Source organism: Callospermophilus lateralis, chromosome 14 (assembly GCF_048772815.1).
Source record: "Callospermophilus lateralis isolate mCalLat2 chromosome 14, mCalLat2.hap1, whole genome shotgun sequence".
NCBI classification, from domain to species: Eukaryota; Metazoa; Chordata; class Mammalia; order Rodentia; family Sciuridae; genus Callospermophilus; species Callospermophilus lateralis.
In genome coordinates, this window is record NC_135318.1 from 98,808,572 (window position 1) to 98,830,124 (window position 21,553).

Here is a 21,553-nt window from a genome sequence, read left to right on the forward strand (position 1 = left end):
TCCTCCTGACATGAATGGCCAGTTCTTCCAACCCGATGGAGATACTGTCCCATGTTGATACCAGGCACACTGTGACATCTTTCCCAAGACAGGTCAGACTGCAAGGTGTTGAAAATAGCTTGGTGACTCAGTATTCTTGGCTGTTTTATGCCAATAGTTTAATTGGCTGCATCATGGCACACATCTAATTGAGTTTTGCATTTAAATAGCGAAAATGGTACTTGATGCACTATTTACTTACAGAAATGTTTGATTAGCATGTTCCTGGTCCTTGTTCTATTTGTAGCAAAGACAAGAGGTCAGGGACTGTCACATTCATATCTCACCTCTTCATCTCATCCCTTTGAGGTCTTATTCATAATAGATGCTCAATAAATAAGTGTGGGAAATGAGCTGAATTGTTGGTAAGCACTATCCAAAGGTTAGAAATTTCTGAATGCTAATGGAGTACTTAACTGTGGCAATCCTATTTAGACCTGATGATTAATAGTACCTTAGAGAACTAAATAAGCATTTATTAAATATGAGCATATGCTTAAAAGGGGAATTTTTCATGCAGTCTTTAAGGCACGACTGCTTCTAATTTGAGTTCTTCGACTGAAATTAGGGACGGCTTGGTATTTTAGGCAAAGTCATTTCTCTGGTAAATTTTCCCCAAACACCACTTGAACTTTTGCCGCTCTTAATACGTAGTTCCATTTGATGATTTAGAATAAAAAGGAGAGAGCGTGCCCCCTACACGGGTGTGGAATAAACACCGTGGTAAGGGGTGAGGGGCATGGGGCAGCACAGTGCTCCTGAATCACCTTTGTTTAATGCGTCCTGGATCCAGGAGTCCTGGGCTGGGGTCTGGGCTCCTGCAGTTCTCACCTGAATTGCAGTATGGAAGTTGATCTGATGCAAACTAGAATGAGTCCACATCTTCCAGGTGCCGCAGCCCAGTAGGGGTCTGGGATACACTTAATCCAGTCCAGCACACATTTATGGGGCATGTATCACATAGCAGGCCCCGATGTCCCAAAATAAAGATGGGTCATGTCTGCCCCTGGGGAGATGACAAGATGGAAGAGAGGGAGAGAGATTGATTGATTATTTTTAGACTGGAAAAAGAGGTCCTGGGATGCCCCACTGCAGGGTGGTGGCCAGGGAGGAGTCAGGGAGAGGGGATTTCCTGGGAGGACTCCATATTGCTGACCTGTTGTGTACCAATACAGAGCTTTGTGAGTTAGCAGGAAATAAAGCGCAGATTTTTAAGTCAGACGGATTTGGAGAAGATGCCCCGCTCAGCTGCTCTGTGACTCGGAATCACTTTTTACCTTTTCTGAACCTAAGCATCCTTCTAAGAAAAACAGTGCTAAGGATGCTGACCTAGCCAGGCTTCCAGGATTGTGGGTAAAGGGTAAATGTCAGGCCAAGCCAAAGCGATGGCTTTTATGGTCCACAGAAGAGAGGGGGCTAGACAACAAGGAGGAGGAAACATTTCCTTACATGTTTTTCCATGTAGATCACCAATCAGAGATTCCGTTTTGTTGACCCACGAACTCAGGGCAGGCCATAGGGAACCGGGGAGGTAGGACTGCCAAGCAGGCAAGTATGGAGGTTAATCCAGATGCAAACTAGAACCAGTGGGAGCTGCTCACCTCTCCTTCTGCCCCAGCCCCCTAGCTTGTGGCTAGCTTCCTTGATGGCCCGTCCAGGATTATATTCATCTGAGTCTACGCCTGGTACCTGTCCGGTAGGTTCCGCTGAAGAGAACAGTGTCAGGGTCCTCATGCACTCCTTAAAAATACTGTGCAGAGGGAAAGGCAAGCCCCTCTCCACTTGGAATGAAATCAGTCCATTCCCTGGTTGGGCACTTGTAAGAATTAAAGCCATCAATCCGTTCTTCTCCCCTGAGTATAAAGTTCCCCATCAAAGTCCCATCTAAAGGTAAGCTGGCAAGTCTGTGTGATTTTCCCTGCCTCTACTGAACCAAAAATGTCACAGTTACAGTCTCACAGAGAATTTTTTATACTCATCAATGGTCAAAATATTAAATGCGGAAGATGATTTTCAAAATTACTGGGGTTTTTGTTTGTTTTTCAAAGTGCATCTCATAGTGTTTGGGAAAGACAGAAAAGAATTTTAAAAATGAAGACTGCCCGATATTTTGAGGTGTATTTCTTCGCCTCCCTTCTAGGCGTTAAACTATTTTTTATATTGGATATTACAAAATGCATGGGTGTGATCTTATATAAGTTTTCAGATAACACAGTACCCATTCTGGACAAAAAGCTTCCCTTCCCCTGTGCGGGCAGGTCATCCTTGCCTCTTGGCCTGGCAGAAACCTAGTGATGCTGGGAAGTCTTCCCTCTCCCACCTGTCTCAGAAGATAAATCCTGATTGGCCAAGCAGCTGGGTGGGCCTGCTGCCCTGGTCTGTGATTGGCTCAGGAATGAGGATATGGACTTAGGCCTACCCAATAAAATGTCAGGTGGGTTGCTCAGAGGCTTCTGGGAGTTTTCCTGGTCTTAAAAAGAGGCAAGAGAAGAAACTGCCCTGTTCTTCCCCCCTAGTGTGGTACATGGGCTTAATGCCTGTGAGCTGGGCAGTGGTCACCCACCAGCATAGCCTGGGCTGGCATACAAAGGTGAAGAATGTGGCGTCAGGGTGTCCTTGAGCTTCTGAATGTCCCCCAAATTCTGCTTTGGAACACTTTGAGGCTCTTGATTTCTATGTGCAACAGGTCCAGTTAGGTTTTTTGTTAGCTGTAGCCAAAAGCATGCTAACTCATACCTCCCATAACTCTCTGCCCTTCTCCAGAGGTAGCCCGGGTATGTTCTGCTAGTGGTTTTCTGGTGCGTTTACATACATACATTTATGTGTTTTAAAAACAGAACTCATTCTATGCATAATATTTAGTGACATTTAAAAAGAACAACACTGTGGCATTGAGACGTCTTTACTTCATGACTTCCCATCTACTTCTTTATTTTCAAAGGCTGCAGAGTATTATTCAGAAGGGATGGGAAATAACTTAGTTCATTCCTATTGATAAACGTTTTGTTTCCATTTCTTCACTGCCAACCGTGTGTTTATTAACTTCCTTATCGTTATATCTTTGTGTACACTTCAAGTTTTTCTAGGTCAAGGATTACTAGGAAGGGAATTCTGGGTAAAAAGATGCATCTGTTTGAAATATTGATAGATGCTACTTAATTGACAATCAAAAGAGCTGCCCCTTTGAATTTCTCCCATTTGGTATGTAAGGATGCCTCGTCTCCATCTTAACTAATGCTATGTATTATCCATTTTCCAAGTCTTTTCTGGGCATTTTCACATGCTTGAGATAATACTGCTTACAGATCTTATTCTGGTTGCTTCTCTTAATCTGAATATAAGCATTTATTTCCCTAGTCATCAAAAATTACATGTAAACATAATTTTAATGACTACCTATACAGTCATCCCTCAGTGTCCACGAGGGATCATTTCCAAGACTCCCCTCCAAAATCCACAGATGCTGCAGTCCTTTATGTAAACAGCATGGTGTCTGCATAGAACTTATTATGCACATCTAGTATACTTTACATTATCTCTAGATGACTCACAATACCTAATACAGTGTAAATAGTTGTACAATGTATTTCTTAAGGGAATAATGAGAGGAAAAGTTCTGTACATGTTTGGTACAGTTGGGCTTTTGTTTAAAAAAGGATTTTCCTCCTCAGGTTAGTTGAATGCATAGATTCAAACGGGAGGGTGGGAGTGGGTTGGGACAGATGTGATTGTTTAGGGAGTGTTTCATTGATGTGTGAAGGCACAAAAGGGAATCTTTGAAATTGAGGAGTGTCATGAAAAATAAATAGACACAATCAGCCTTACAGGAACCTTGAAAAATTTCCTGAAAATGATGTTAGGAGACACACCCCTCCAGTGATCTGTTTCCAAGAAAACCCCAAGGAGACGGCCTTCCAGAACCTTCTAAGTCCAATCAGATGGTGAACTGCTCCAGAATTTATAGTCTGACAGCCTCTGAAGCCCGTTCTCTGAAGGCAAGGTGGTCACTTAAACACGTCCTTTGTGTCTACATGAGCCCCAGCTGAAAGACAGTTTCTTGGATTTTCCCCCCACTTCTGCTAGAGAAGGCAGGGGAGGAAATGGGATGGGTGGAACTCATAAGAACTGGCCGTTGTTTTTAGGGAATGACACATTTGCCAAGGTATCACTCTTGTACCAGGGAAGGCTAACCATATGCTGTCCTCTGATAGGAAAGGAGATGTTAAAAAGACAAAAAGACACCAAGGCAAAGATGTCTTCAAAATCAATCAGTAGCCTTGCTGGGGACAGTGTAAAGCACCTAGCATAGCTTTTCGGTCTTGGTTGTCTGCACAAAAGCATCCCATATATCTTGATATGAGTAGAATGGTTAGTTATTACGTATCTGCAATAACCTAAGAGATGACAAAAGAAATCATTGAGACTCCCAACAAATAAGAATGCCTCCATTTAAACATTTTTTTAATTAACATCTATATTTTTGGCATACAGACATGAACATTTTGGTCCTCCTTAATTCCATTTCAAATCCAGCCTGTAGTCACAGGCACTTGGGTGCAGGCCTCGTATGGTAGTTTCACAAAGAGTCCACTTTAATGGAATTCAGATTTGTCTTTAACTGTTATGTAGAAACATCCAGATATTAAGTCAGCTTTCTGTTGCTGTGACAAAATGCCTGAGATAAACAATTTAAAAGGAGGAAAGATTTATTTTGGCTCATGGTTTCAGAGGTTTCAGTTCATGGTCCCTTGGTCCTGTTGCTTTAGAGCCAGTGAGGAGATGGTACACCATGGTGAAAGCACGTGGTAGCAGAGCTGTGTTTACCTCAGGGCGACTAGGAAGTGAAAGAGAGAGGAAGGGGCGGGGCTCCCAGTCTTTCTTCAAGGGCCCGCCCCCAGTGACCTCACTGCCTTCTGCTAGGCCCCACCTCTTAAAGGCTCCTCTGCTTCCAATAGTGTCACAGGATGACAGCTCATCTTTTAAACACATCTTTGGGGGACATTTAAAATACAAATGTTAACAAGGGCGTTTTCCGTTTTGGAACCTGTTGGCTGTAATTTTCCACTGTCCTATTTTGTGAGGTTAAGACCTGTTTAGAAATAGGCAGCTTCACGGCTGAGCTGGCCAGAAGGTGAACCGCTCTGATCAGCCTGCTGTTGACGGAGCCCTGGGGACAGGCTCTGCCTGGGAGCTGCAGAGGTGATTTTGAGCAGGGAGGAGTCAGTCTGGCTGCTCCATGGATCCCAACAATCGTGCGCTCGCCACTTGGACACGTGGGCTTGTGCAGTCTACGTGGCCCTGTGTGTCACCATCGGTTACCGCAACAGATGCCTGTTTCCCTGGAGACCGAGAGCTCATAAAAATAGAAGGAAAACTTGAACACCCAACTTTTGGGGTGGGTGTGGGTGGCGGGGGCTGGAATGTTGCTGAGAACCGCTGCTGTTTAGCTCTGTTCATCCGGTGACCACAGGTAGATAGCCATCTTTAGGTGACCTCTCCAAGACCCCCTCAATGGTCAGGGAGGATTTGACCTCCATGGCCTCTCCCCCTTCTCCTTCCCAGTGACTCCTAGAGAAAGGAATTCACTCCAGGCAACTCCGCATGACCAGTTTGCCATAGTTACGGTCCCTCCAACTAGAGAGCTTCTTCTGCTTCCCCCAGGGGTGGGCCTTGACTCCCTTGACTCTCTTGGCTTGATGGCTCTGGTCAGGGCTGATTTCAGTGGAGATAACAGAGCTGCTTAGGTTTGAGCTGCTTCTGGAACTTTCCACCCATAGCTTTTGTCTCTCCACTCTCCAGTGAGATGGCCTGTTTCCACTTGGTCCCCAGATGACGCTCGCGCTTGCCACCTGCTTTACTCTCTCCTTGAAGCTACCACTCATTCCCACACACGGGTTTTACCAACAGGGGTCCGACAATCTCCGTGCTGTGACTATATTCTGTACATTTATCTGATCTAAAAAAAAAAACAGCATCTCTTTTGGAGATTGTGTGCAGGGGAGACACAGACCCTGGATTTGGAGTTCAGGGTGGCCCTCGTGAAACTCGACGCCTCTCCTGCCTAGGGTAGCTCACTCCTGACCTTGCACTGTCCTCTGACCTGCCTGTCTAACCCTTTTCACCCGATCTTGCTGTCATTCACCCCTTGGCAGGCTGACTCAGCTCTTGGATCCCTGAACCTTGCATTTGCTTTTTTAGCTCTTCCCAGGATGCTTCCTGGTTGGGCTCAGCCACCGCTCTTGGACGCCATTCCTGACCGTTTCACCCATACCTGTGCGCGTAACTCCCTCGGCAAGCTGGGCGCTGGCTGGGTCTGTGAGCACCCCTGTCCCCAGCAGCCACGCAGGACCGGCCCATGGGCATTCTCTGGTGTTCTCTGAAGGAAACGAGAAAGCTCCCCACCTCCCAGCAGCAGATGGGCCCCCTCATGGAGTGTCACGGGAACTCCATGACACCCGACTCTTCTATGGGCCAGGAGAGCACCTGGCCTGCCTTTCCACCGCCAGGACCATTCATGGGTCATTCTTGTCCTCCCATGACTTTAGAAACCTGCTGCAGACGCTTAGCTGGTCTCCATGCTTCATTGCCCTAAAAGCCGCATCCATTCTCCCATCCACTGTAAATCACCTTGACATCTCTTACAACACCCAACACCGTGTAAACACCTGTGCGTAGTTGTTATCTGCTGTGGTTCATGGCTTAGTGACAGGAAGGAGTGTGTCTGGGATCACTACAGATGCCATTGAATACTTTGGCTGTGCGGCAGCTGAATCTGCCCCGTGGAACCCACGGTGCGCACACAGCCCACGGTGTGCGGAGCTACCTGTAGGACTCCTGTTTCTCCTCTGCCGTGTCACAGCTCTGCTCTCTCAGGTCTCTGTGACCGGGATAGTGGCATTCTTCCCACAAGAAAGTTGCTGCTTGCCAACCGAGGGGCCCTGGGTTGGCCTCTGCGTGGCAAAAATCTAGGAAATGATGGGGTGTCTGGTGGCAAATGCTTAGGGTTTAAAAAGAACAGTTCCTCTCGTTTTTATGTTTAAAAGGACAGTTCTTTGGGTGCTCCCGGTGTCTGTAATGTTCTGCTTATTTGCACAAGTTAGGCGTTCACAGGGGCCAGGGGCCAGCCATCTGACGTCACAGAATCTCCTTAGGTTTCGGCTTTGCTGAGCGTCTGTCTAGCTCTATTCAGCAGCAGTCCCCTTCCCTGTTGGGTGTTCCTTGGGTGCCACCCTAAGCACCTACTTCCTTGAGGCCGCGCATGGGTTTTCTGACATCCTGGGGTTTGGCCATTCTGTGTGCATGGCCACCTGTCTCTTTAAGATACCTATGAAACAGTCCTCCTTGACCAGCACTGACCTGTGGCCTCGTTTTAAATCACAGCCTGTGAGTGGCTTTCCTTGTGTGTGTCAGCGACGCTTTCACGTGGTTTAATGAAGGCAGCTTGTGCCTGCAGCGGAAAGGGTTGGCACCCAGACAGGACCACTTGAACTTGGCACGTCCCACATACCCCAAGCCTGGGTTTCTTCATCTGTCAGTCAGTCCTCAAAGCTAAACACCGATAGATAGGAGAGAAGAGTTCTATTAAAACCAGAAGTCATGGTGCTGTTTGATTTCTTGCTGTTATGGGCTGGTCATAGATCAAACTCTCCCACACCCAGCCAGGTCAACGCCAGCCGCAAGGTGTTTTCTTCTTAAATGAAGTCCTTGATTGTTTTCAGACAAGGTCCCTGCTGGCAATTTAAAACACAGTATATTCCCAGTGGCTCGGGAGGCTGAGGCAGGAGGGTCTAGAGTTCAAAGCCAGCCTCAGCAACTTGGTGAGGTGCTAAGCAACTCAGTGAGACCCTGCCTCTAATAACATACAAAATAAGGCTGGGGATGTGGCTCAGTGGTTGAGTGTCCCTGAGTTCAGTCCCCAGGACAAAACAAGACAAAACAAAACACACTATATCCCAGCGTTCTCCTGAAAGCTAATGTAATGGGGGGAAATGAAATGCTTGAACTACGGAAACCGCACATTTACAATGTCTTGGCAGTTGCTTGGGGTCACACAGTTTTCTTTCAAAAGCATTTGCCATTCATAAGAACAAAGTCCCCTCCTAACTGTTTTGTGTCTGTACAAATCAAACAGACTGTGTATTCCCATGGATTCTGCGATTTTTATGAGGTAGCCATGTGGGGCCACTTTACCAGGACAAATGTGACATGTGCTATTCGTGTGACCTTTCATTTCTTTTCCTAGAGGGGGTTGGCTTCAGGAATTGAAGCTCTGTTTTAACCACCCTAGAAAAATGCTGTTATTATTATTATTTTTTTCTTCTGTGTCACAATCCAACCAAACAATAAGGACCCCCTGATTTTCAGTGGGACCAGTTTATTCTTTGGTTGGGGACACACACTCGCGCCCCTCTGGGGGTTAAGTTGGTTGGAGGTGAAAGGAGAGGAGCTCATGACGGCCCAGTGCAATTGGATGATGGTTTCCAGATGAAAACTGGAGATGCACACAGCAAAGGGGCCTGGTCCTGCCAATGCAGCGGCCTGCTGTCCTTCCTCTGTGGAGGACTGAGGAGGTTTCTTCACCTGAACCATCAGGGGCCTGGGCTCAGGTCTGCAGGAGCCAGGACTCCCCAGCTCACAGTCACCCCCCAGAAACTGTGAGAGCAGCCTGCTGCCGACTTGGGCCTGCCGTCGCCTTATCTCTCTGCGCTCTCCACAATCTGCGCTCTGACATGAGCACAAGATAAGGCAGGCGGCGTTCTGGAGGCAGCTGGGTACGGGGAGAAACGAGGACAAGGCTGGATACAGATTGTCCGGGTTGGCTTCTGGGAAGCGGCTCTCTCTGGTCGACTGTGACATGTGACTTCCAGATAAACAAAGTGAGTGCGCAGAGCAGTTCACTCAGATCTGTGATGAAAAATAAAATGCCTGCTTTTTTTTTTTTTTTTTTTTTTTTTGCAGTACTGGGGATGGAACCCGGGGCCTTGCCCGTGCTAGGCAAGCACTCTACCACCGTGCTCCGCCCCCACCCCTCCTTCACTTAAAAAAATTGACAGATGATTGTGCATCTTGGTGGGGTACCGTAAGCTCCTCTTGTATGTTGATTTTTTTGTGCATTGATCAACCCGGGAAACTCAGCTTGTCCATTATCTCCAACATGTATCGTTTCTCTGACAAAAACATTCAGAATCCTCTCTTCCACCTCTTTGCATTAAATGATACAATATTGTTAATTATATTGTATCATATAATTCATATAGTCACACTCTCGGTAATAAAACACCAGAACTTATGTTTTCCCATCAGGTGATAACTTATTTTAACAGTTTGGGGGTGGGAGGTTACCGGGGATTAAACTCAGGGCCACTTGACCACTGGGCCACATCCCCAGCCCTATTTTGGGTTTTATTTAGAGACAGGGTCTCACTGAGTTGCTCAGGGCCTCGATGTTGCTGAGGCTGGCTTTGAACTTGCGGTTCTCCTGCCTCAGCCTCCCGAGCTGCTGGGATTAGGGGGATGTGCCCTAGCGCCTGGCTATTCTAACAGTTTTTAATAGCGCTTCTCAGGCATGGCACTGGAGGGCGGGGTACACCATGGGATCTTGTCACCTGTCCTTTCTGACCCCATAACCTTAGCGCTGCCACTCCTTGAGCGTGTCTTGGTCCTTGTTCCATAACCAACTGGGCAACTGTTCCGTAATCATCAGGTCTGGGGGTGGTTTGGGAGGAGGACACCTGTCCACCTGTCCCTGTCACACACAGTCACTGCTGTGATCAGACAACAGGCTCTGGGGGTGGGGGGAAAGCCCGCTCTGGTTCCTCTTTTACATATAAGACGCTGAGGTTCAGAGAAGTTAAATGACTCACACCAGGAGAGCCAGACCAGAGCTCTGGTCCTTTCCAGAAGGACCCAAAATAGAACAGCCAGTGTTTATTTACTTTTTCTGAAATGCCACTTCCAAGAAGAGAGAGGAGGTGTCTAGAACCTATTAAGCATTCGAAACATGACTTCTTTGGCTGAAGTGGTTTTCTCGGGGGTGAGGTTGTCGTGAGGCCACCCGGCACGTGCCATGTGGTGTCTGGGCCCGCCTGGCCCTCCAGGGGAGAAGGCCTGGGGTGAAAGGGCTCCGAAGAGGGATGCTTTCTGGAGAGTCTTTTTTTAGGGCAAAATCATCATTCTCTTCCTTGCCATCTCTTAGTAGCTAACCTGCTTTTCAAAAATTGTTTCTGTGACTGTAATGAGGGCTGTTAAATCAGGACACTGGTTCTGTCTCTCCTCATTATTTGGAGCCAGGTACATCTCTCTTCAGCCGAGCTCAACGGTGAAGTCGGTGCGGAAAGGCAGGGGCCACCTGGGACCACGTTTGTGAGCCACTGTTTCCCCCCGGGCTGCCTCGGTCCAGGGCGGCCAGAAAACGAGCAACGGGCTGATTCATGGAGAAGTTTCCAGAAGCGCCTTCTAGAAATCCCCCTGGGTTACCCTGAAAGGTCCCCTCCACACAGGGGCAGCGGCCTCAGCACTCAGTAAACTCTAAAGGCAAAAAGGAGCAAATGAGGAATCACAGAGTTTTCCCAACAGGGTTTTTCTAAGTTGTATCCTCAGCTGAACTCTCGGGGGGCATCCCCAGGGTGTTCCGCCTAACTCGCTCGGGCCAGGTCAGGACACCCACACCCCTCTGCCAGTTTTGGCAGCTGTGGGCAAAGTTCTCTTTGTCGGGGGACAATTGAGGAGTCCTGTTCCGTCTGGTGCATCTTTGTCGATCTTCCTGTTACCACCATTTAGGACAACAGACAATCTGAAAATGAACATCACAATAATTCGGTCTGCCCAATGATGTATGCACGTTTATACACACAACATCACATTTCTTTCAACTATCTTAGATTTGTACCTCTGAGATGTAGAGTTCTCAGAATTGGCATATTACCCTGTCTTGAGCAATTAAAAAAAAAACAACAAAACACAGAATCCTTAGTAACATCTATCTGAGTTATTCTGGATTGTGTACACTTTCAGAGAGTTCTAGGAAACCAGCGCTCAGACTGAGTTAGGGAGGGTTTCCGATGGAAGAAATGATAAATTTGTGCTTTGAATAATGGTGATGGGGGTGATAGGGTTTGGATTACTTGTTGTCAGAACCAGACATGAAACAATGCAGTCCGGAGTTAAGGATGATTGTAGGGGTAACTCAGAGTTCTGAATATGCACATCGAAGATGCACAATCACCCAAGTCAGCTTTCCTCTATCATAACAAAATACCTGAGGTAACCGGCTTATAAAGATGAAAGGTTGATTTGGCTCACAGTTTGAGAGGTTTCAGTCCATGCTATCATTGCTGCTTCTGGTCAATTATTCTGTTCATGACACCTGAATCATGCAGGAATGAATCCTTATCCTTCCAGAACGTATTCGTGTTCTAGGGTCAGTCATAGTCCACGGAGATTCTGTTTCAACCAAAGTTGAAGACTGAATTTGAGTTCAGGAAGAAGAGGCAATCCATTCAGATATCCTGAGACCTAGAATGGATCTGTTCTGCATTCTGTCCAAAAGTGAAAGTCGAAAAGGACATATCATCCTGACATCCCATTTTCTGTGTTATGCCGAGCTGTGGATCGCCAGGTGTCAGGAAAACAGTCTGGACTTTTGCAACATCCTTTTCCAAAACTTCCAGAAGCTCTGGACGGTATGTGCAGTGAGTTTCCAATGAGAAGGAAAGTAAGCTGGATTTTCCTCTAGTTAGTCTTTCGCTCTTCTTGCAGCTGAAGTGGAGAAAAGTTGGGCATGTGCTAGGAAGAGAACCTCGATTACCAGAAGTGGCTCAACTCCAGGGGAGAGTGGGTCAGGGATGGCCATGTCGGAAGAGGCCTCGGAGGCCAGGAAGCCCGAGTTGTCGTGGTATGAGGGGGACCAGAGGCTGAGGCCCAGCCCAGGGAGGAGACCGGCCTCGGGCTCCCCTCCCAGGTCTCGTGAGGTCCCTCTTGGCCTCCGCACCTCCTCCTCTGCCCCTCCCTTCTGTCTTGCTCTGTCTGTCTTCAGGGAGACGCGTGTTGGTCATTTTGGAAACAGGGACCCAGTTATAGCTGCAACTGAAAAGAAAAATGCAGTGTGTTCTAAGCCCCCAGTTTCCATAACCAGTTGAGCTCATTTTTTTTCTGATTCCCATTTCAGATAGAAAGCGACAAACATTTAAAGTTTATTCTTTCCTGAACGTATGTGCTGGTTTGTTTTTCTTGGAGATTGATGGTTGAGTGTGCGTTGAGATGCAGCAGATCACACCTGGGCCAGGAGACCCTTGCTCAGCCCCTTTTGGAGGTGGGGGAGTGATTTACGCCTGTTAATCTCCTGAGAAACTGAAATCAGGCTCCCCTGCCAGAGAAGGCTTTTGTGAGGATCAAATGCCACAATGAAACTGATGTCACTTTGAAGATGGTTGGTACTCAAGTGTAAGGATTTTGCATGGGAGAAATTATTATTTTTTTTAATATGTAAGAATTCCAGATAAAAATTTTGTGCAAGATTTAGGAGCAAATTTTAGAAAATGTATTTATCATCTAATACAGATTACTTTTTGTGGTATTCCAGTTTTTCCTCCTTCCCTTTCATTTTTATCAAAAATTGGCACCTGGCATCTCTAGAAGTATCATTTCTTATCAGTTAAAAATACTTGTGCTTGCCTAAGGATAAATACTGCAGGCTTTCAATTCATGGGTAGAGGCTACAAAAGCTGATCTCTCAGAGGTAGAGAGTAGAATAGAGGCTGCCAAAGATTGGGGAGGGTAAGTTGGGGGAGGAGAGAGGATGTTTAGCCCGTACAGCCATGCGGTTAGGGAGAAGAAGAATATTTTTTAAAAATATTCTGTAGCACAGGGTGATCATGATGATTGACAGCAATCAATTGGCTATCTCATAACAGCTGGTAGAGAGGATTTTGAATGTTATCAACACAGAGAAATACATCTGGGGCGATGTATGTGCCAGTTCCCTTGATCTGGTGGTGACACCTTGTGCACATGCATTGAATGGTCCCACTGGGCCCCACAGACAGGAGGTGGAAGCTCTCCCTTGGTGTTCATTGAACTGCACTGAAGGTCAGGAAGCTGCTGTTTGTTGGAGCTTTTAAAAGTTGAACCATTCATCTCAAGGTCCTAGGATGTTCTATTTTATCAGATCCTCTTGGATTCACAGGGCCTGGGTCCTCAGAACCCTCTGAGGCCCCCGCCCACTGGCCACTGACCCCAGAAAGCCTTCCCCTGCAGCCCTCTTAGAGGTGTATCTGAATCCTCAACAGCCTGATACTTCCAAGGCTTTGGACTTGAGATTCCAAACTGGGTATCTCAGAGCACATCAGATGCCTGTGAAATCGCAGGAACATTGAGAACCAGATCCGTTAAAGGCGGTCATGAATGATAAGGGAGGAGAGCAAATGACAGTCTGATTCCCCTTTAGTTAAAAATGGAATAAAGGAAGCTGGTGCAGTGGCGCCCACCTGGAATCCCAGCTACTCAGGAGGCTGAGTCAGGAGGATCGCAAGTTCGAGGCCAGCCTGGGCAACCTAGTGAGACCCTGTCTTGAAATAAAAAATAAAAGGGTCTGGGGGCAGAGTGCCCTGGGCTCAATCCCCAGTACTACAAAGGTTAAAAAAAAAAAAAAAAAAAGCATGGGAGTGGGAATGAAGGAGGACCCTCTAAGCCTGGGGAGGTACAGAGGTTGGTGCTTTGGAGTCAGGAGTTTGGAGGGAGCTCAGCCTCCGCTCCACATCTTGGTGCTGTGTACTGTGGGAAAGCTGCTTACCGCCAGCGCCTCTGTGTCCGGCTCTGTAGATGGGGATAGCTGTGGGACCGACTTGGTGACACACTGAGATGGTCTAAGCAGTCCCTCAGGGGTCACAGCTGGCAACCAGGAAGCAAGCAGTGCCCGTCAGTGTCACTGTTGGATTCTCTACAAAGTTCAAAAAAAAAACCCTATAACCCCTATCTGTGTGTCTGAGATCTTGCTGTGGGCCTGTGGAGAGGCCAGAGGGGCCTGTGACCAATTGGTGTGCCCAGTGGCTAAGAGTTAGAACATTCGATAGCCAGGCTGCCCTGCAGGATTGCATCTCCACACGTGCACAGACATCCATGCTCAACATGCATGCACACGTGCACGTGCCTGCCTCTACACATGTACACACATGCACCCTGCCACATGCCACATGCATGCAAACACAATATACATACACGCTTGCATGTGCAAACAAATGTATGCATGGGCACACACACAACTATACATGCTTGCACCCCCCCACACACACATCACACATGTATGCCTACACATGCACCCATGCTTAAGTTCATGCAATGAGCCTTCAGAGGCCAGGTAGACTGGAACTCTATCTCCCTGGAAATTTGCATGACCAGTGAGATGAAGCCGGGCCTTGCAGACACCTCTAGCTCATACAAACCGAAGGTACACTGCCGCAGTCTGGCTGGGCACAAATCACGAGCCACTGAAGCAGGAACAAACTTTATTTCTGAACTCCACCAGCACACTCCACACACGCTCCCCCGGAACTCTCCTGAACACCACGCGGCTCCTCCAGGAACCAGAAACCACCGGAAATATCCCTCCTCCGGCACTTCCCCAACCAATGCGAACGGGAATCCCCGCAAGAGCTCAAGCGGAACTCAACGGGAAGTCCCCCAGAACTCAGAAGTCATCATCTTTTTTTTTTTTTTTTTTAAAGAGAGAGGAGACAGAGAGAGAGAGGGAATTTTTAAATATTTATTTATTTTAGTTCTCAGCGGACACAACATCTTTGTTTGTATGTGGTGCTGAGGATCCAACCCGGGCCGCACGCAAGCCAGGCGAGCATGCTGCCACTTGAGCCACATCCCCAGCCCCAAAAGTCATCATCTTAATGGCTCGCTAGTGTCACCTCTCAACCACTACTTCTGGCAAAAATGCCATGCATCATCCCAACTCGGCTGTGGCCCTCAACAGTACACGGTACTGTCTGACCCCTGGAGATACTTCATTTACATTCCAAAAGGTCAGAAGAAGAACCCTGGGTCACTTTCATCCCATCTCCAAGGAGCAATTGTTTCTTTCCCTCTTTCTAGACGGGAGGGAGGCAGTGGCGTCTGTTGCGCACTGAAACAGAGAACCCCACTGGGTTCCACCCCTCTTCTGAGGGTGGTGGGAACCCATGTAGAAAATTGTCTTGGCTCTCAGCACCTTGCCCATGGTTTGGGTGTGGGACAGGAACCGCAGGCACTCTGGCTGTTGGTCTGGGTATGTTGATAAAGACCTCTTTCCTCTGACCCGGCCACCTCCTGTTTCTGCAGTATCTACTCATCTAAATGCCTAACCATGCCAGCGGGGCTTGCTCTCCAACATGCACAGCGCTCTAAATAACCGGGCACTTCGCTGGCCCAGGAAGCCACGTCCTTGTCTCTGAGCTGTTTTTAGGGATTAGAAGGATAGATCAGCACAGCCTGGTTCATGGTCCCAAGCTGGAGGGTCCACATAGCACTCTTCTTCTTCAGCAGAGGCACTTGGAACATCAACAAACACCCCTCCTTTTAAAAACTAAATCATAGCTGGATTTTTTTTTTTTCTTTTACAGAAAAGTATGGCTCTGATGGAATGTCCCTAGCTATTCCCCCAAATAGTGGAAAATGCTGATGTTGGTTCCCGGTATCCACTGTTGATCAGCCTCGTGTGGGAATCTCATTCATGTTCTGATCAAAGTATAAAGTCTCTGCTTTGTTTGAGCTTTAATCACTGGTGATAGCTCACCACTGCCATTCCACACGCTCATTAGAACCAGGGTGCAAACAGCAATTTGGTTTTGATAATGGGGCAGGTAGGAGGCCCATATTTAGATAAATAGATAACCAGACCTTTGTGGGAAGGTGTTTTGACAGTCTCGGGAAGAAGTTCATGAACATTTTTTTCAATGTACATCTTTGTTATGTTTTGCTGTATCTTGTCCTAATTGTTGAGAAGACCTCCCCCCTGTTTTCTTAACACTTATATTAAATGGAAGAAGAAAAGTAACTGAAGTTCAAATGCTTTCCAAGTTCCAGCATTAGCATTAACTTTTACTTCATAAAAAAAAAAAAAAAAGGTCCCATTTCCTTAGAGGATGTAGGTGACATTCATCAAGCTGTCTGAGTCCCTTTGCAAAGGAACGTGCATGAGGATTATAAAGGACTCCTGGATCAAGGACTTCCACCTCAGAGCCTCCTTGTCTCAGTCATCAACCAATTGCTCAGATAGGCTGGAGGATGGGGTCCCAGTGACCCAGAGCAGAACGGAGGGATGCCATGTGTTTATCCTGTGTTTGTCCAGGAGGAGTCAGAAGTGGAATATTACGGTGACTGGATACCCCAGAAGGACATGAGAAGAGAAAATAAAAATGGCGGCGGGAGGTGGGACCCCTGGTCTTCTGGACATCCGTGGTGCACAGAGTCACAGGATCATATCAGCTGTCACTTTCTGCAAGCTCACAGACTGGCTGCCTGAGTTTTTCTTCATTACAAACCCAAACGATACATAATCTGCATTGTCAGCCCCATAGTGAAGCCATTTAACTACCCGACCATGGCCCGGCATTTACTGGGCTCCCACGGTATCAAACGCTGTGCGGGGTGTGGCATGCCAGGGAGGAGTAGACACCAGGCGCAAGCGGGAGCGGGGAGGCTTGGCGCTCAGCAGGACCCTAAGGCCCTTAGTTCATTTTCTGCTGCTATAATGGGACACCCGAGACTGGGTCATTTATAATGAACTAAAACCTGGAGGCTGGAAAGTCCAGTGTGTGGCAAGGGCCTTCATTCTGCAGCATCCTGCGGGGGACGGTAGAAGGATGAGAGGTCAAGAGCAAGAGCAAGGAGGCTGCACTCGTCCTGCGCATCAGGAGCCCACTCCTTCCAGCACTGACCCAACCCAGCACTGACCCATCCACAGGGGCAGCTCCAGATGCCACCCCCCACACTGGTGTGTTGGGATCGAGTGAACAACACGGGGACTTCCGCCCAGGTGTCTGGAGAGGGGCGCTCTGGTCAGCAGGCAGTTTGAACCTTCTTTCTAAATAGCTATTCATATGTGGAACACCCATTTTTGGAGAATTAAAAGAAATAAATCTCCCTAAATGCTATTGGACAGTTGATCTTTTCTCTGCTCGTTCAATCTCCCAAGAAGGTTGAGAAGTCTGCGATCATGAACAGGCTTCTGCACGACTCCTTGCTGGTTCTGCAAGGATTAGAGGTGCAGGGCTCGACACCCATGTGCATCGACTGCGGGGGATATTTTGAAACAGACTCTCGGGGCCTTTCCTTTCCAATGAGCTCTTCCAGCGTCCGAGGCATACAGGTGAACTTTCCATGGTTTTTGTTCCAGATCAGCGACTCTTACTATTTGATGCTTTCCGTACGAGTCAGGCGTGCTCCCTGAACGTGAGTAGTGAGCATTCTGTGGTCGTACACGTGGGCTGTGTGCAGCTGCACCTTTTCCTAGAGCAGCCGACGGCCTTTCCACTGAAATCAATTAATATTCTTTGCCGCTTGGTTAGAAAAGGAGCCCAGAAGGCAAGGGAATGGAATTCACGAGACAGACACTGTACCTGTAGGAAAGATCAACCAAGCCGGGCGCGGTGGCGCACACCTGTCATCCCAGCGGCTCAGGAGGCTGAAGCAGGAGGATCCTGAGTTCAAAGCCAGCCTCAGCAATGGCAAGGTGCTAAGCAACTCAGCGAGACCCTGTCTCTAAGTAAAATACAAAATAGGGCTGGGGATGGGGCTCGATGGCCAAGTGCCCCCTGAGTTCAATCCCTGATGCTCCCCCACCCCCAAAAGAAAAATGAGCCAAATGAGATCTCTTATTAATCAAGCCCTGGCCATTCATGGATGGTTGGTAATTTTTGACTTCCTGGATTAATGCTGAAGAAAGCATCCTGAATTCCGGCAAGTGTGACTGTAGGTTGGCTCCTGGGCTGGTGGCCGCAGGTTTGGGGTCAGGAGTTCTGTTTTTACACACAATCTGACCACTGCACATCAGTGCAGCACTGGTGAGACCCAGGACGCCTGTCGGCATGGGGGCCACTGGGACTGTCAGCTCGCTGTCGGGTATGGAGGTAGTCAGAAAGCTGCCTGGGTGACATCAGGCATTCTGATGGCTCTGGGTGGTCACCAGTTGGGCCATGGGGTTACCGTCTCACGTCAGCCCTGGTGGGAAACTGCATCCCTGACCTTGGGGTTTCAAACGCTGTGGCTGGTCTGTATGTTGTGCTCACCTGACTGTTTCCCTTAAACTTGGAGTTCACGTTAGAGAACTGTTTCTCCAAGACGCACACTTTCTGTAGGGCACGGACAGCTCTGTCTGGGCTTACATTTTGGCCCGTTTTTGAGAGTGACTGGCTGCCTTTCTTATCCAAGGCCTCCCTGGACAGTAAAAGATTCTCTTGGGTGTCATTTTGCTCCCATTCTCAGCCTTGACATGGTTCTTCCCATGCCAGAGGGGTTTTATGGCCAGGAATGGGTTATTCCAAACCATTCTGGGATTTCTACACTAGTAGTCTCCTTCTTGTGCCACCCCTGAAAGTTTGAGGCTGTGGCTACCCTTCTGGGTGCTGAGGTGAATGGAGGCCGTACCAACTGGGCTGGCTGGGCCCATGTGCCCTGGGGCCGCTCCTCCAGGACTGGCGGACCCGTTGTGTTCCTCTGGTGGTGGTTTCCCCAGTCCTATGGTTTTTTGGTTTTTATATTTATTGCGTGTTTGCTCTGACATTTAGAGCAGTTTCTTAAGTGGCAACGTCATTGATTGCCAAGGGCTATGGTGGAATCTTTCACTTTTCTAGAGTATATGGGGAAAAAAGTTTTCAGAGTTTAAAGTATTACGTTTTCCATAAAATGTGTTTAAAGTATTTAAGTTCTATAAATAAACTCTAAAAATATTATGCAGGGTTTTGAAAGACATCTGCAATTTTTGAAGAGGGGATGGTTTTAAAAAGACATTTCTTCTCTTGCCTTTGTGTGTGTTTGTACTTTTAAATTAAATGACATCCGCTGTGTGTAGGAGTTAACTCAAAGCTGTCAAATTTTTTTTTCCCCTCTTAATAACAACTCTTGTGCCATTGACTACCAAGAATAACAATGAGCCTTTTTAAAAAAAAAAAAAAAAAGTTAAAAAAGAGTATTTATTTTTGTCATTGAAAGAACAATTATTCATGTCCTTAAGTTATTTCAAGTATTTTTATGAATTCTAAGAATAAAGCATTTTGCAATTCAGCCTCATGAAATAAGATTTCTTTATTTAGTAGGTCCTTCACCTGAAATATCTTGGTTGTGGGGTCTTGGCCTTTCAATAATAATATGCATCACTTAGCGAAGACTTATTTGTGCTTTGTGTTGTTGGAGTGCTTTAAATATAGTAATCATCAACTTCCCACATTCCTCATTTCATAGCTTACAAACTTAGTCCATTTTCTGCTGCTATAACAAAATACCAGACTTAGGTAAGTTATTAGGAATAGAAGTTTGTCTGGCTCATGGTTCTGGAGACTGGTTAAGTCCAAGAGCGTGAGGGCCCTGACATCTGGTGAGGGCTGTTATGCTGCATCACAACATGGTGGAAGGCAGAAGGGCAAGAGAGAACTGAGATAAATAGAGGAAGTCAGCCGAACTCACCCTTTTTGTCAGGAATCCATTACTTGATCTTAGTGTTAATTGGTTCATAAGGTGGAGCCCTCATGTCTAATCACTTCTTTAAGGACCCACCTCCTAATTCCATCACCATGGCAATTAGGATTCAATCTGGGTTTTAGAGGGGATATTCAAACTACAGCACAAACTAAAACCCAGGAAGTTCCAGCCATTTGCCTGGAATCACACAGCCATAATATGGACCTGGGCCATCAATCATCCACTGTGAGCCTGCACTGGCCATAGAAGGTTCCACTGTGAGCTGATGGGGCATCTAGTTCCTCTTTTATTTCACCCCAAAACATGCACTTAGGAAGAGAATCGCTGAGCTGGCAGCACATGCCTATAATTCTGGCAGCTCAGGAGGCTGAGGCAGGAGGATCACAAGTTCAAAGCCAGCCTCAGCAATGGCAAGGCACTAAGAACTCAGTGAGACCCTGTCTCTAAATAAAGTACAAAATAGGGCTGGAGATGTGGCTCAGTGGTCGAGTCCTCCTGAGTTCAATCCCTGGTATGCCCCCATCCCCCACCAAAAAAAACAAGAAAGGCAGAGACCCATTTACCATATATGTTCTTAGCTGAGAACACTTTGAGCTTTTGGAGTCTATGAAGTAATAAGGATCATTGGACTCTTTTGGAATCTGACCTAAATTATTGCTAATACAGTTGCTGCTGATTTGCTAAAACTTGAGGACAAGTTACAAAAAAGAAAAAAGAATGAGCTCCCCAGGGCCTACCCCCCACCATACAAAAGAGGACAATAGTGGCATAAATAATTCATCATTTATCTTCTTGTAGTTCATTTTAAAATAGGTTTTCAGTAGACTTAATTCTTGATTGTGGTAAAATATTTTGGGGGGTGAGTATCAGGGGTTGAACTCAGACACTCGATCCCTGAGCTGCATCCCCAGCCCTATTTTTTCATTTTACTTAGAGACAAAGTCTCACTGGGTTGCTGAGCACTTTGCTTTTGCTGAGGCTGGCTTTGAACTTGTGATCCTCCTCCCTCCGCCTCTGAGCTGCTGGGATGACAGGCGCGAGCCACCATGCCCTGCGATTGTGGTAAAATATTCAGTGTCACCAAACTCCTCCCTTAAAGGTGGTTAAAATGATGATATTCATATGTATTCCACAATTAAATACATATGTAAATACAAAAACTTAATGAATTAAAAAATAAACAAAAAACAAACCCACCGGATAGGGCCTGGTCCGCAGGGCGGGTGTTGGTAAGACTTGAAGGCTGGGGGAGATGGCCCCAGTGAGAGGAATGTTCTGCATCCATCTCCCAAGTGACAAGAAAGCTCTCGCCATGCAGGAAGAATTCAGAAGAATGTGGAATCTGACCTAAACCGTCGCTGATACAGTTGGTGGACGTGGACGCACCCTCATGTTATACGGGCGGTGGGGGCAGATCTGGTGACCTCAAGATCCACTCTAGGTCACTGCGTTTGTGGAGGTGACGAATATGGATACAGTTTCTGGGAAGATGTGTCCCTGGGGGGGGTGGGCAGTGAGAGGGACAGAGAGGGAGAGGGAGGGGCACTGAGGCGGAGAGACAGAGGGAGAGGGAGAATTGATGAAGGGAGCCCCCCCCCACCCCAAGACCATATTTTTAATTTTGGTGAATCTGGTGCAACTTAGAAGTGGGTGACTTCAAGGACTTTCCCCTTCAAGGGTGGAGGGGGAGCCCAAGGAAGAGGGCTGTCGGGGTGAACGTCTGTGGCGCCCCAGTGTGGCCTGGGAAGGTTCAGCAGGACTGGTCTTTATGACCGGCGGCCCCTGGGGGCAGCCACAGCAGGCCACCTCACCCTCTCCCTCGCACCTGTCTCGGGAA

The 21,553-nt window shown here is 47.4% G+C and overlaps 2 protein-coding genes across 2 annotated transcripts in view; both read left to right on the plus strand.

Moving 5' to 3' along the window:
• Window positions 1–21,553, plus strand: part of Npas2 (neuronal PAS domain protein 2) — a 153,077-nt gene that overhangs the window by 3,110 nt on the left and 128,414 nt on the right. The window lies entirely within an intron of this gene.
• Window positions 2,319–21,553, plus strand: part of Rpl31 (ribosomal protein L31) — a 157,096-nt gene continuing 137,861 nt past the window's right edge. The window contains exon 1 of the mRNA XM_076832943.1: window positions 2,319–2,324. The gene's annotated coding sequence lies outside the window, so the exon portion shown is untranslated. The remainder of the gene's footprint in view (window positions 2,325–21,553) is intronic.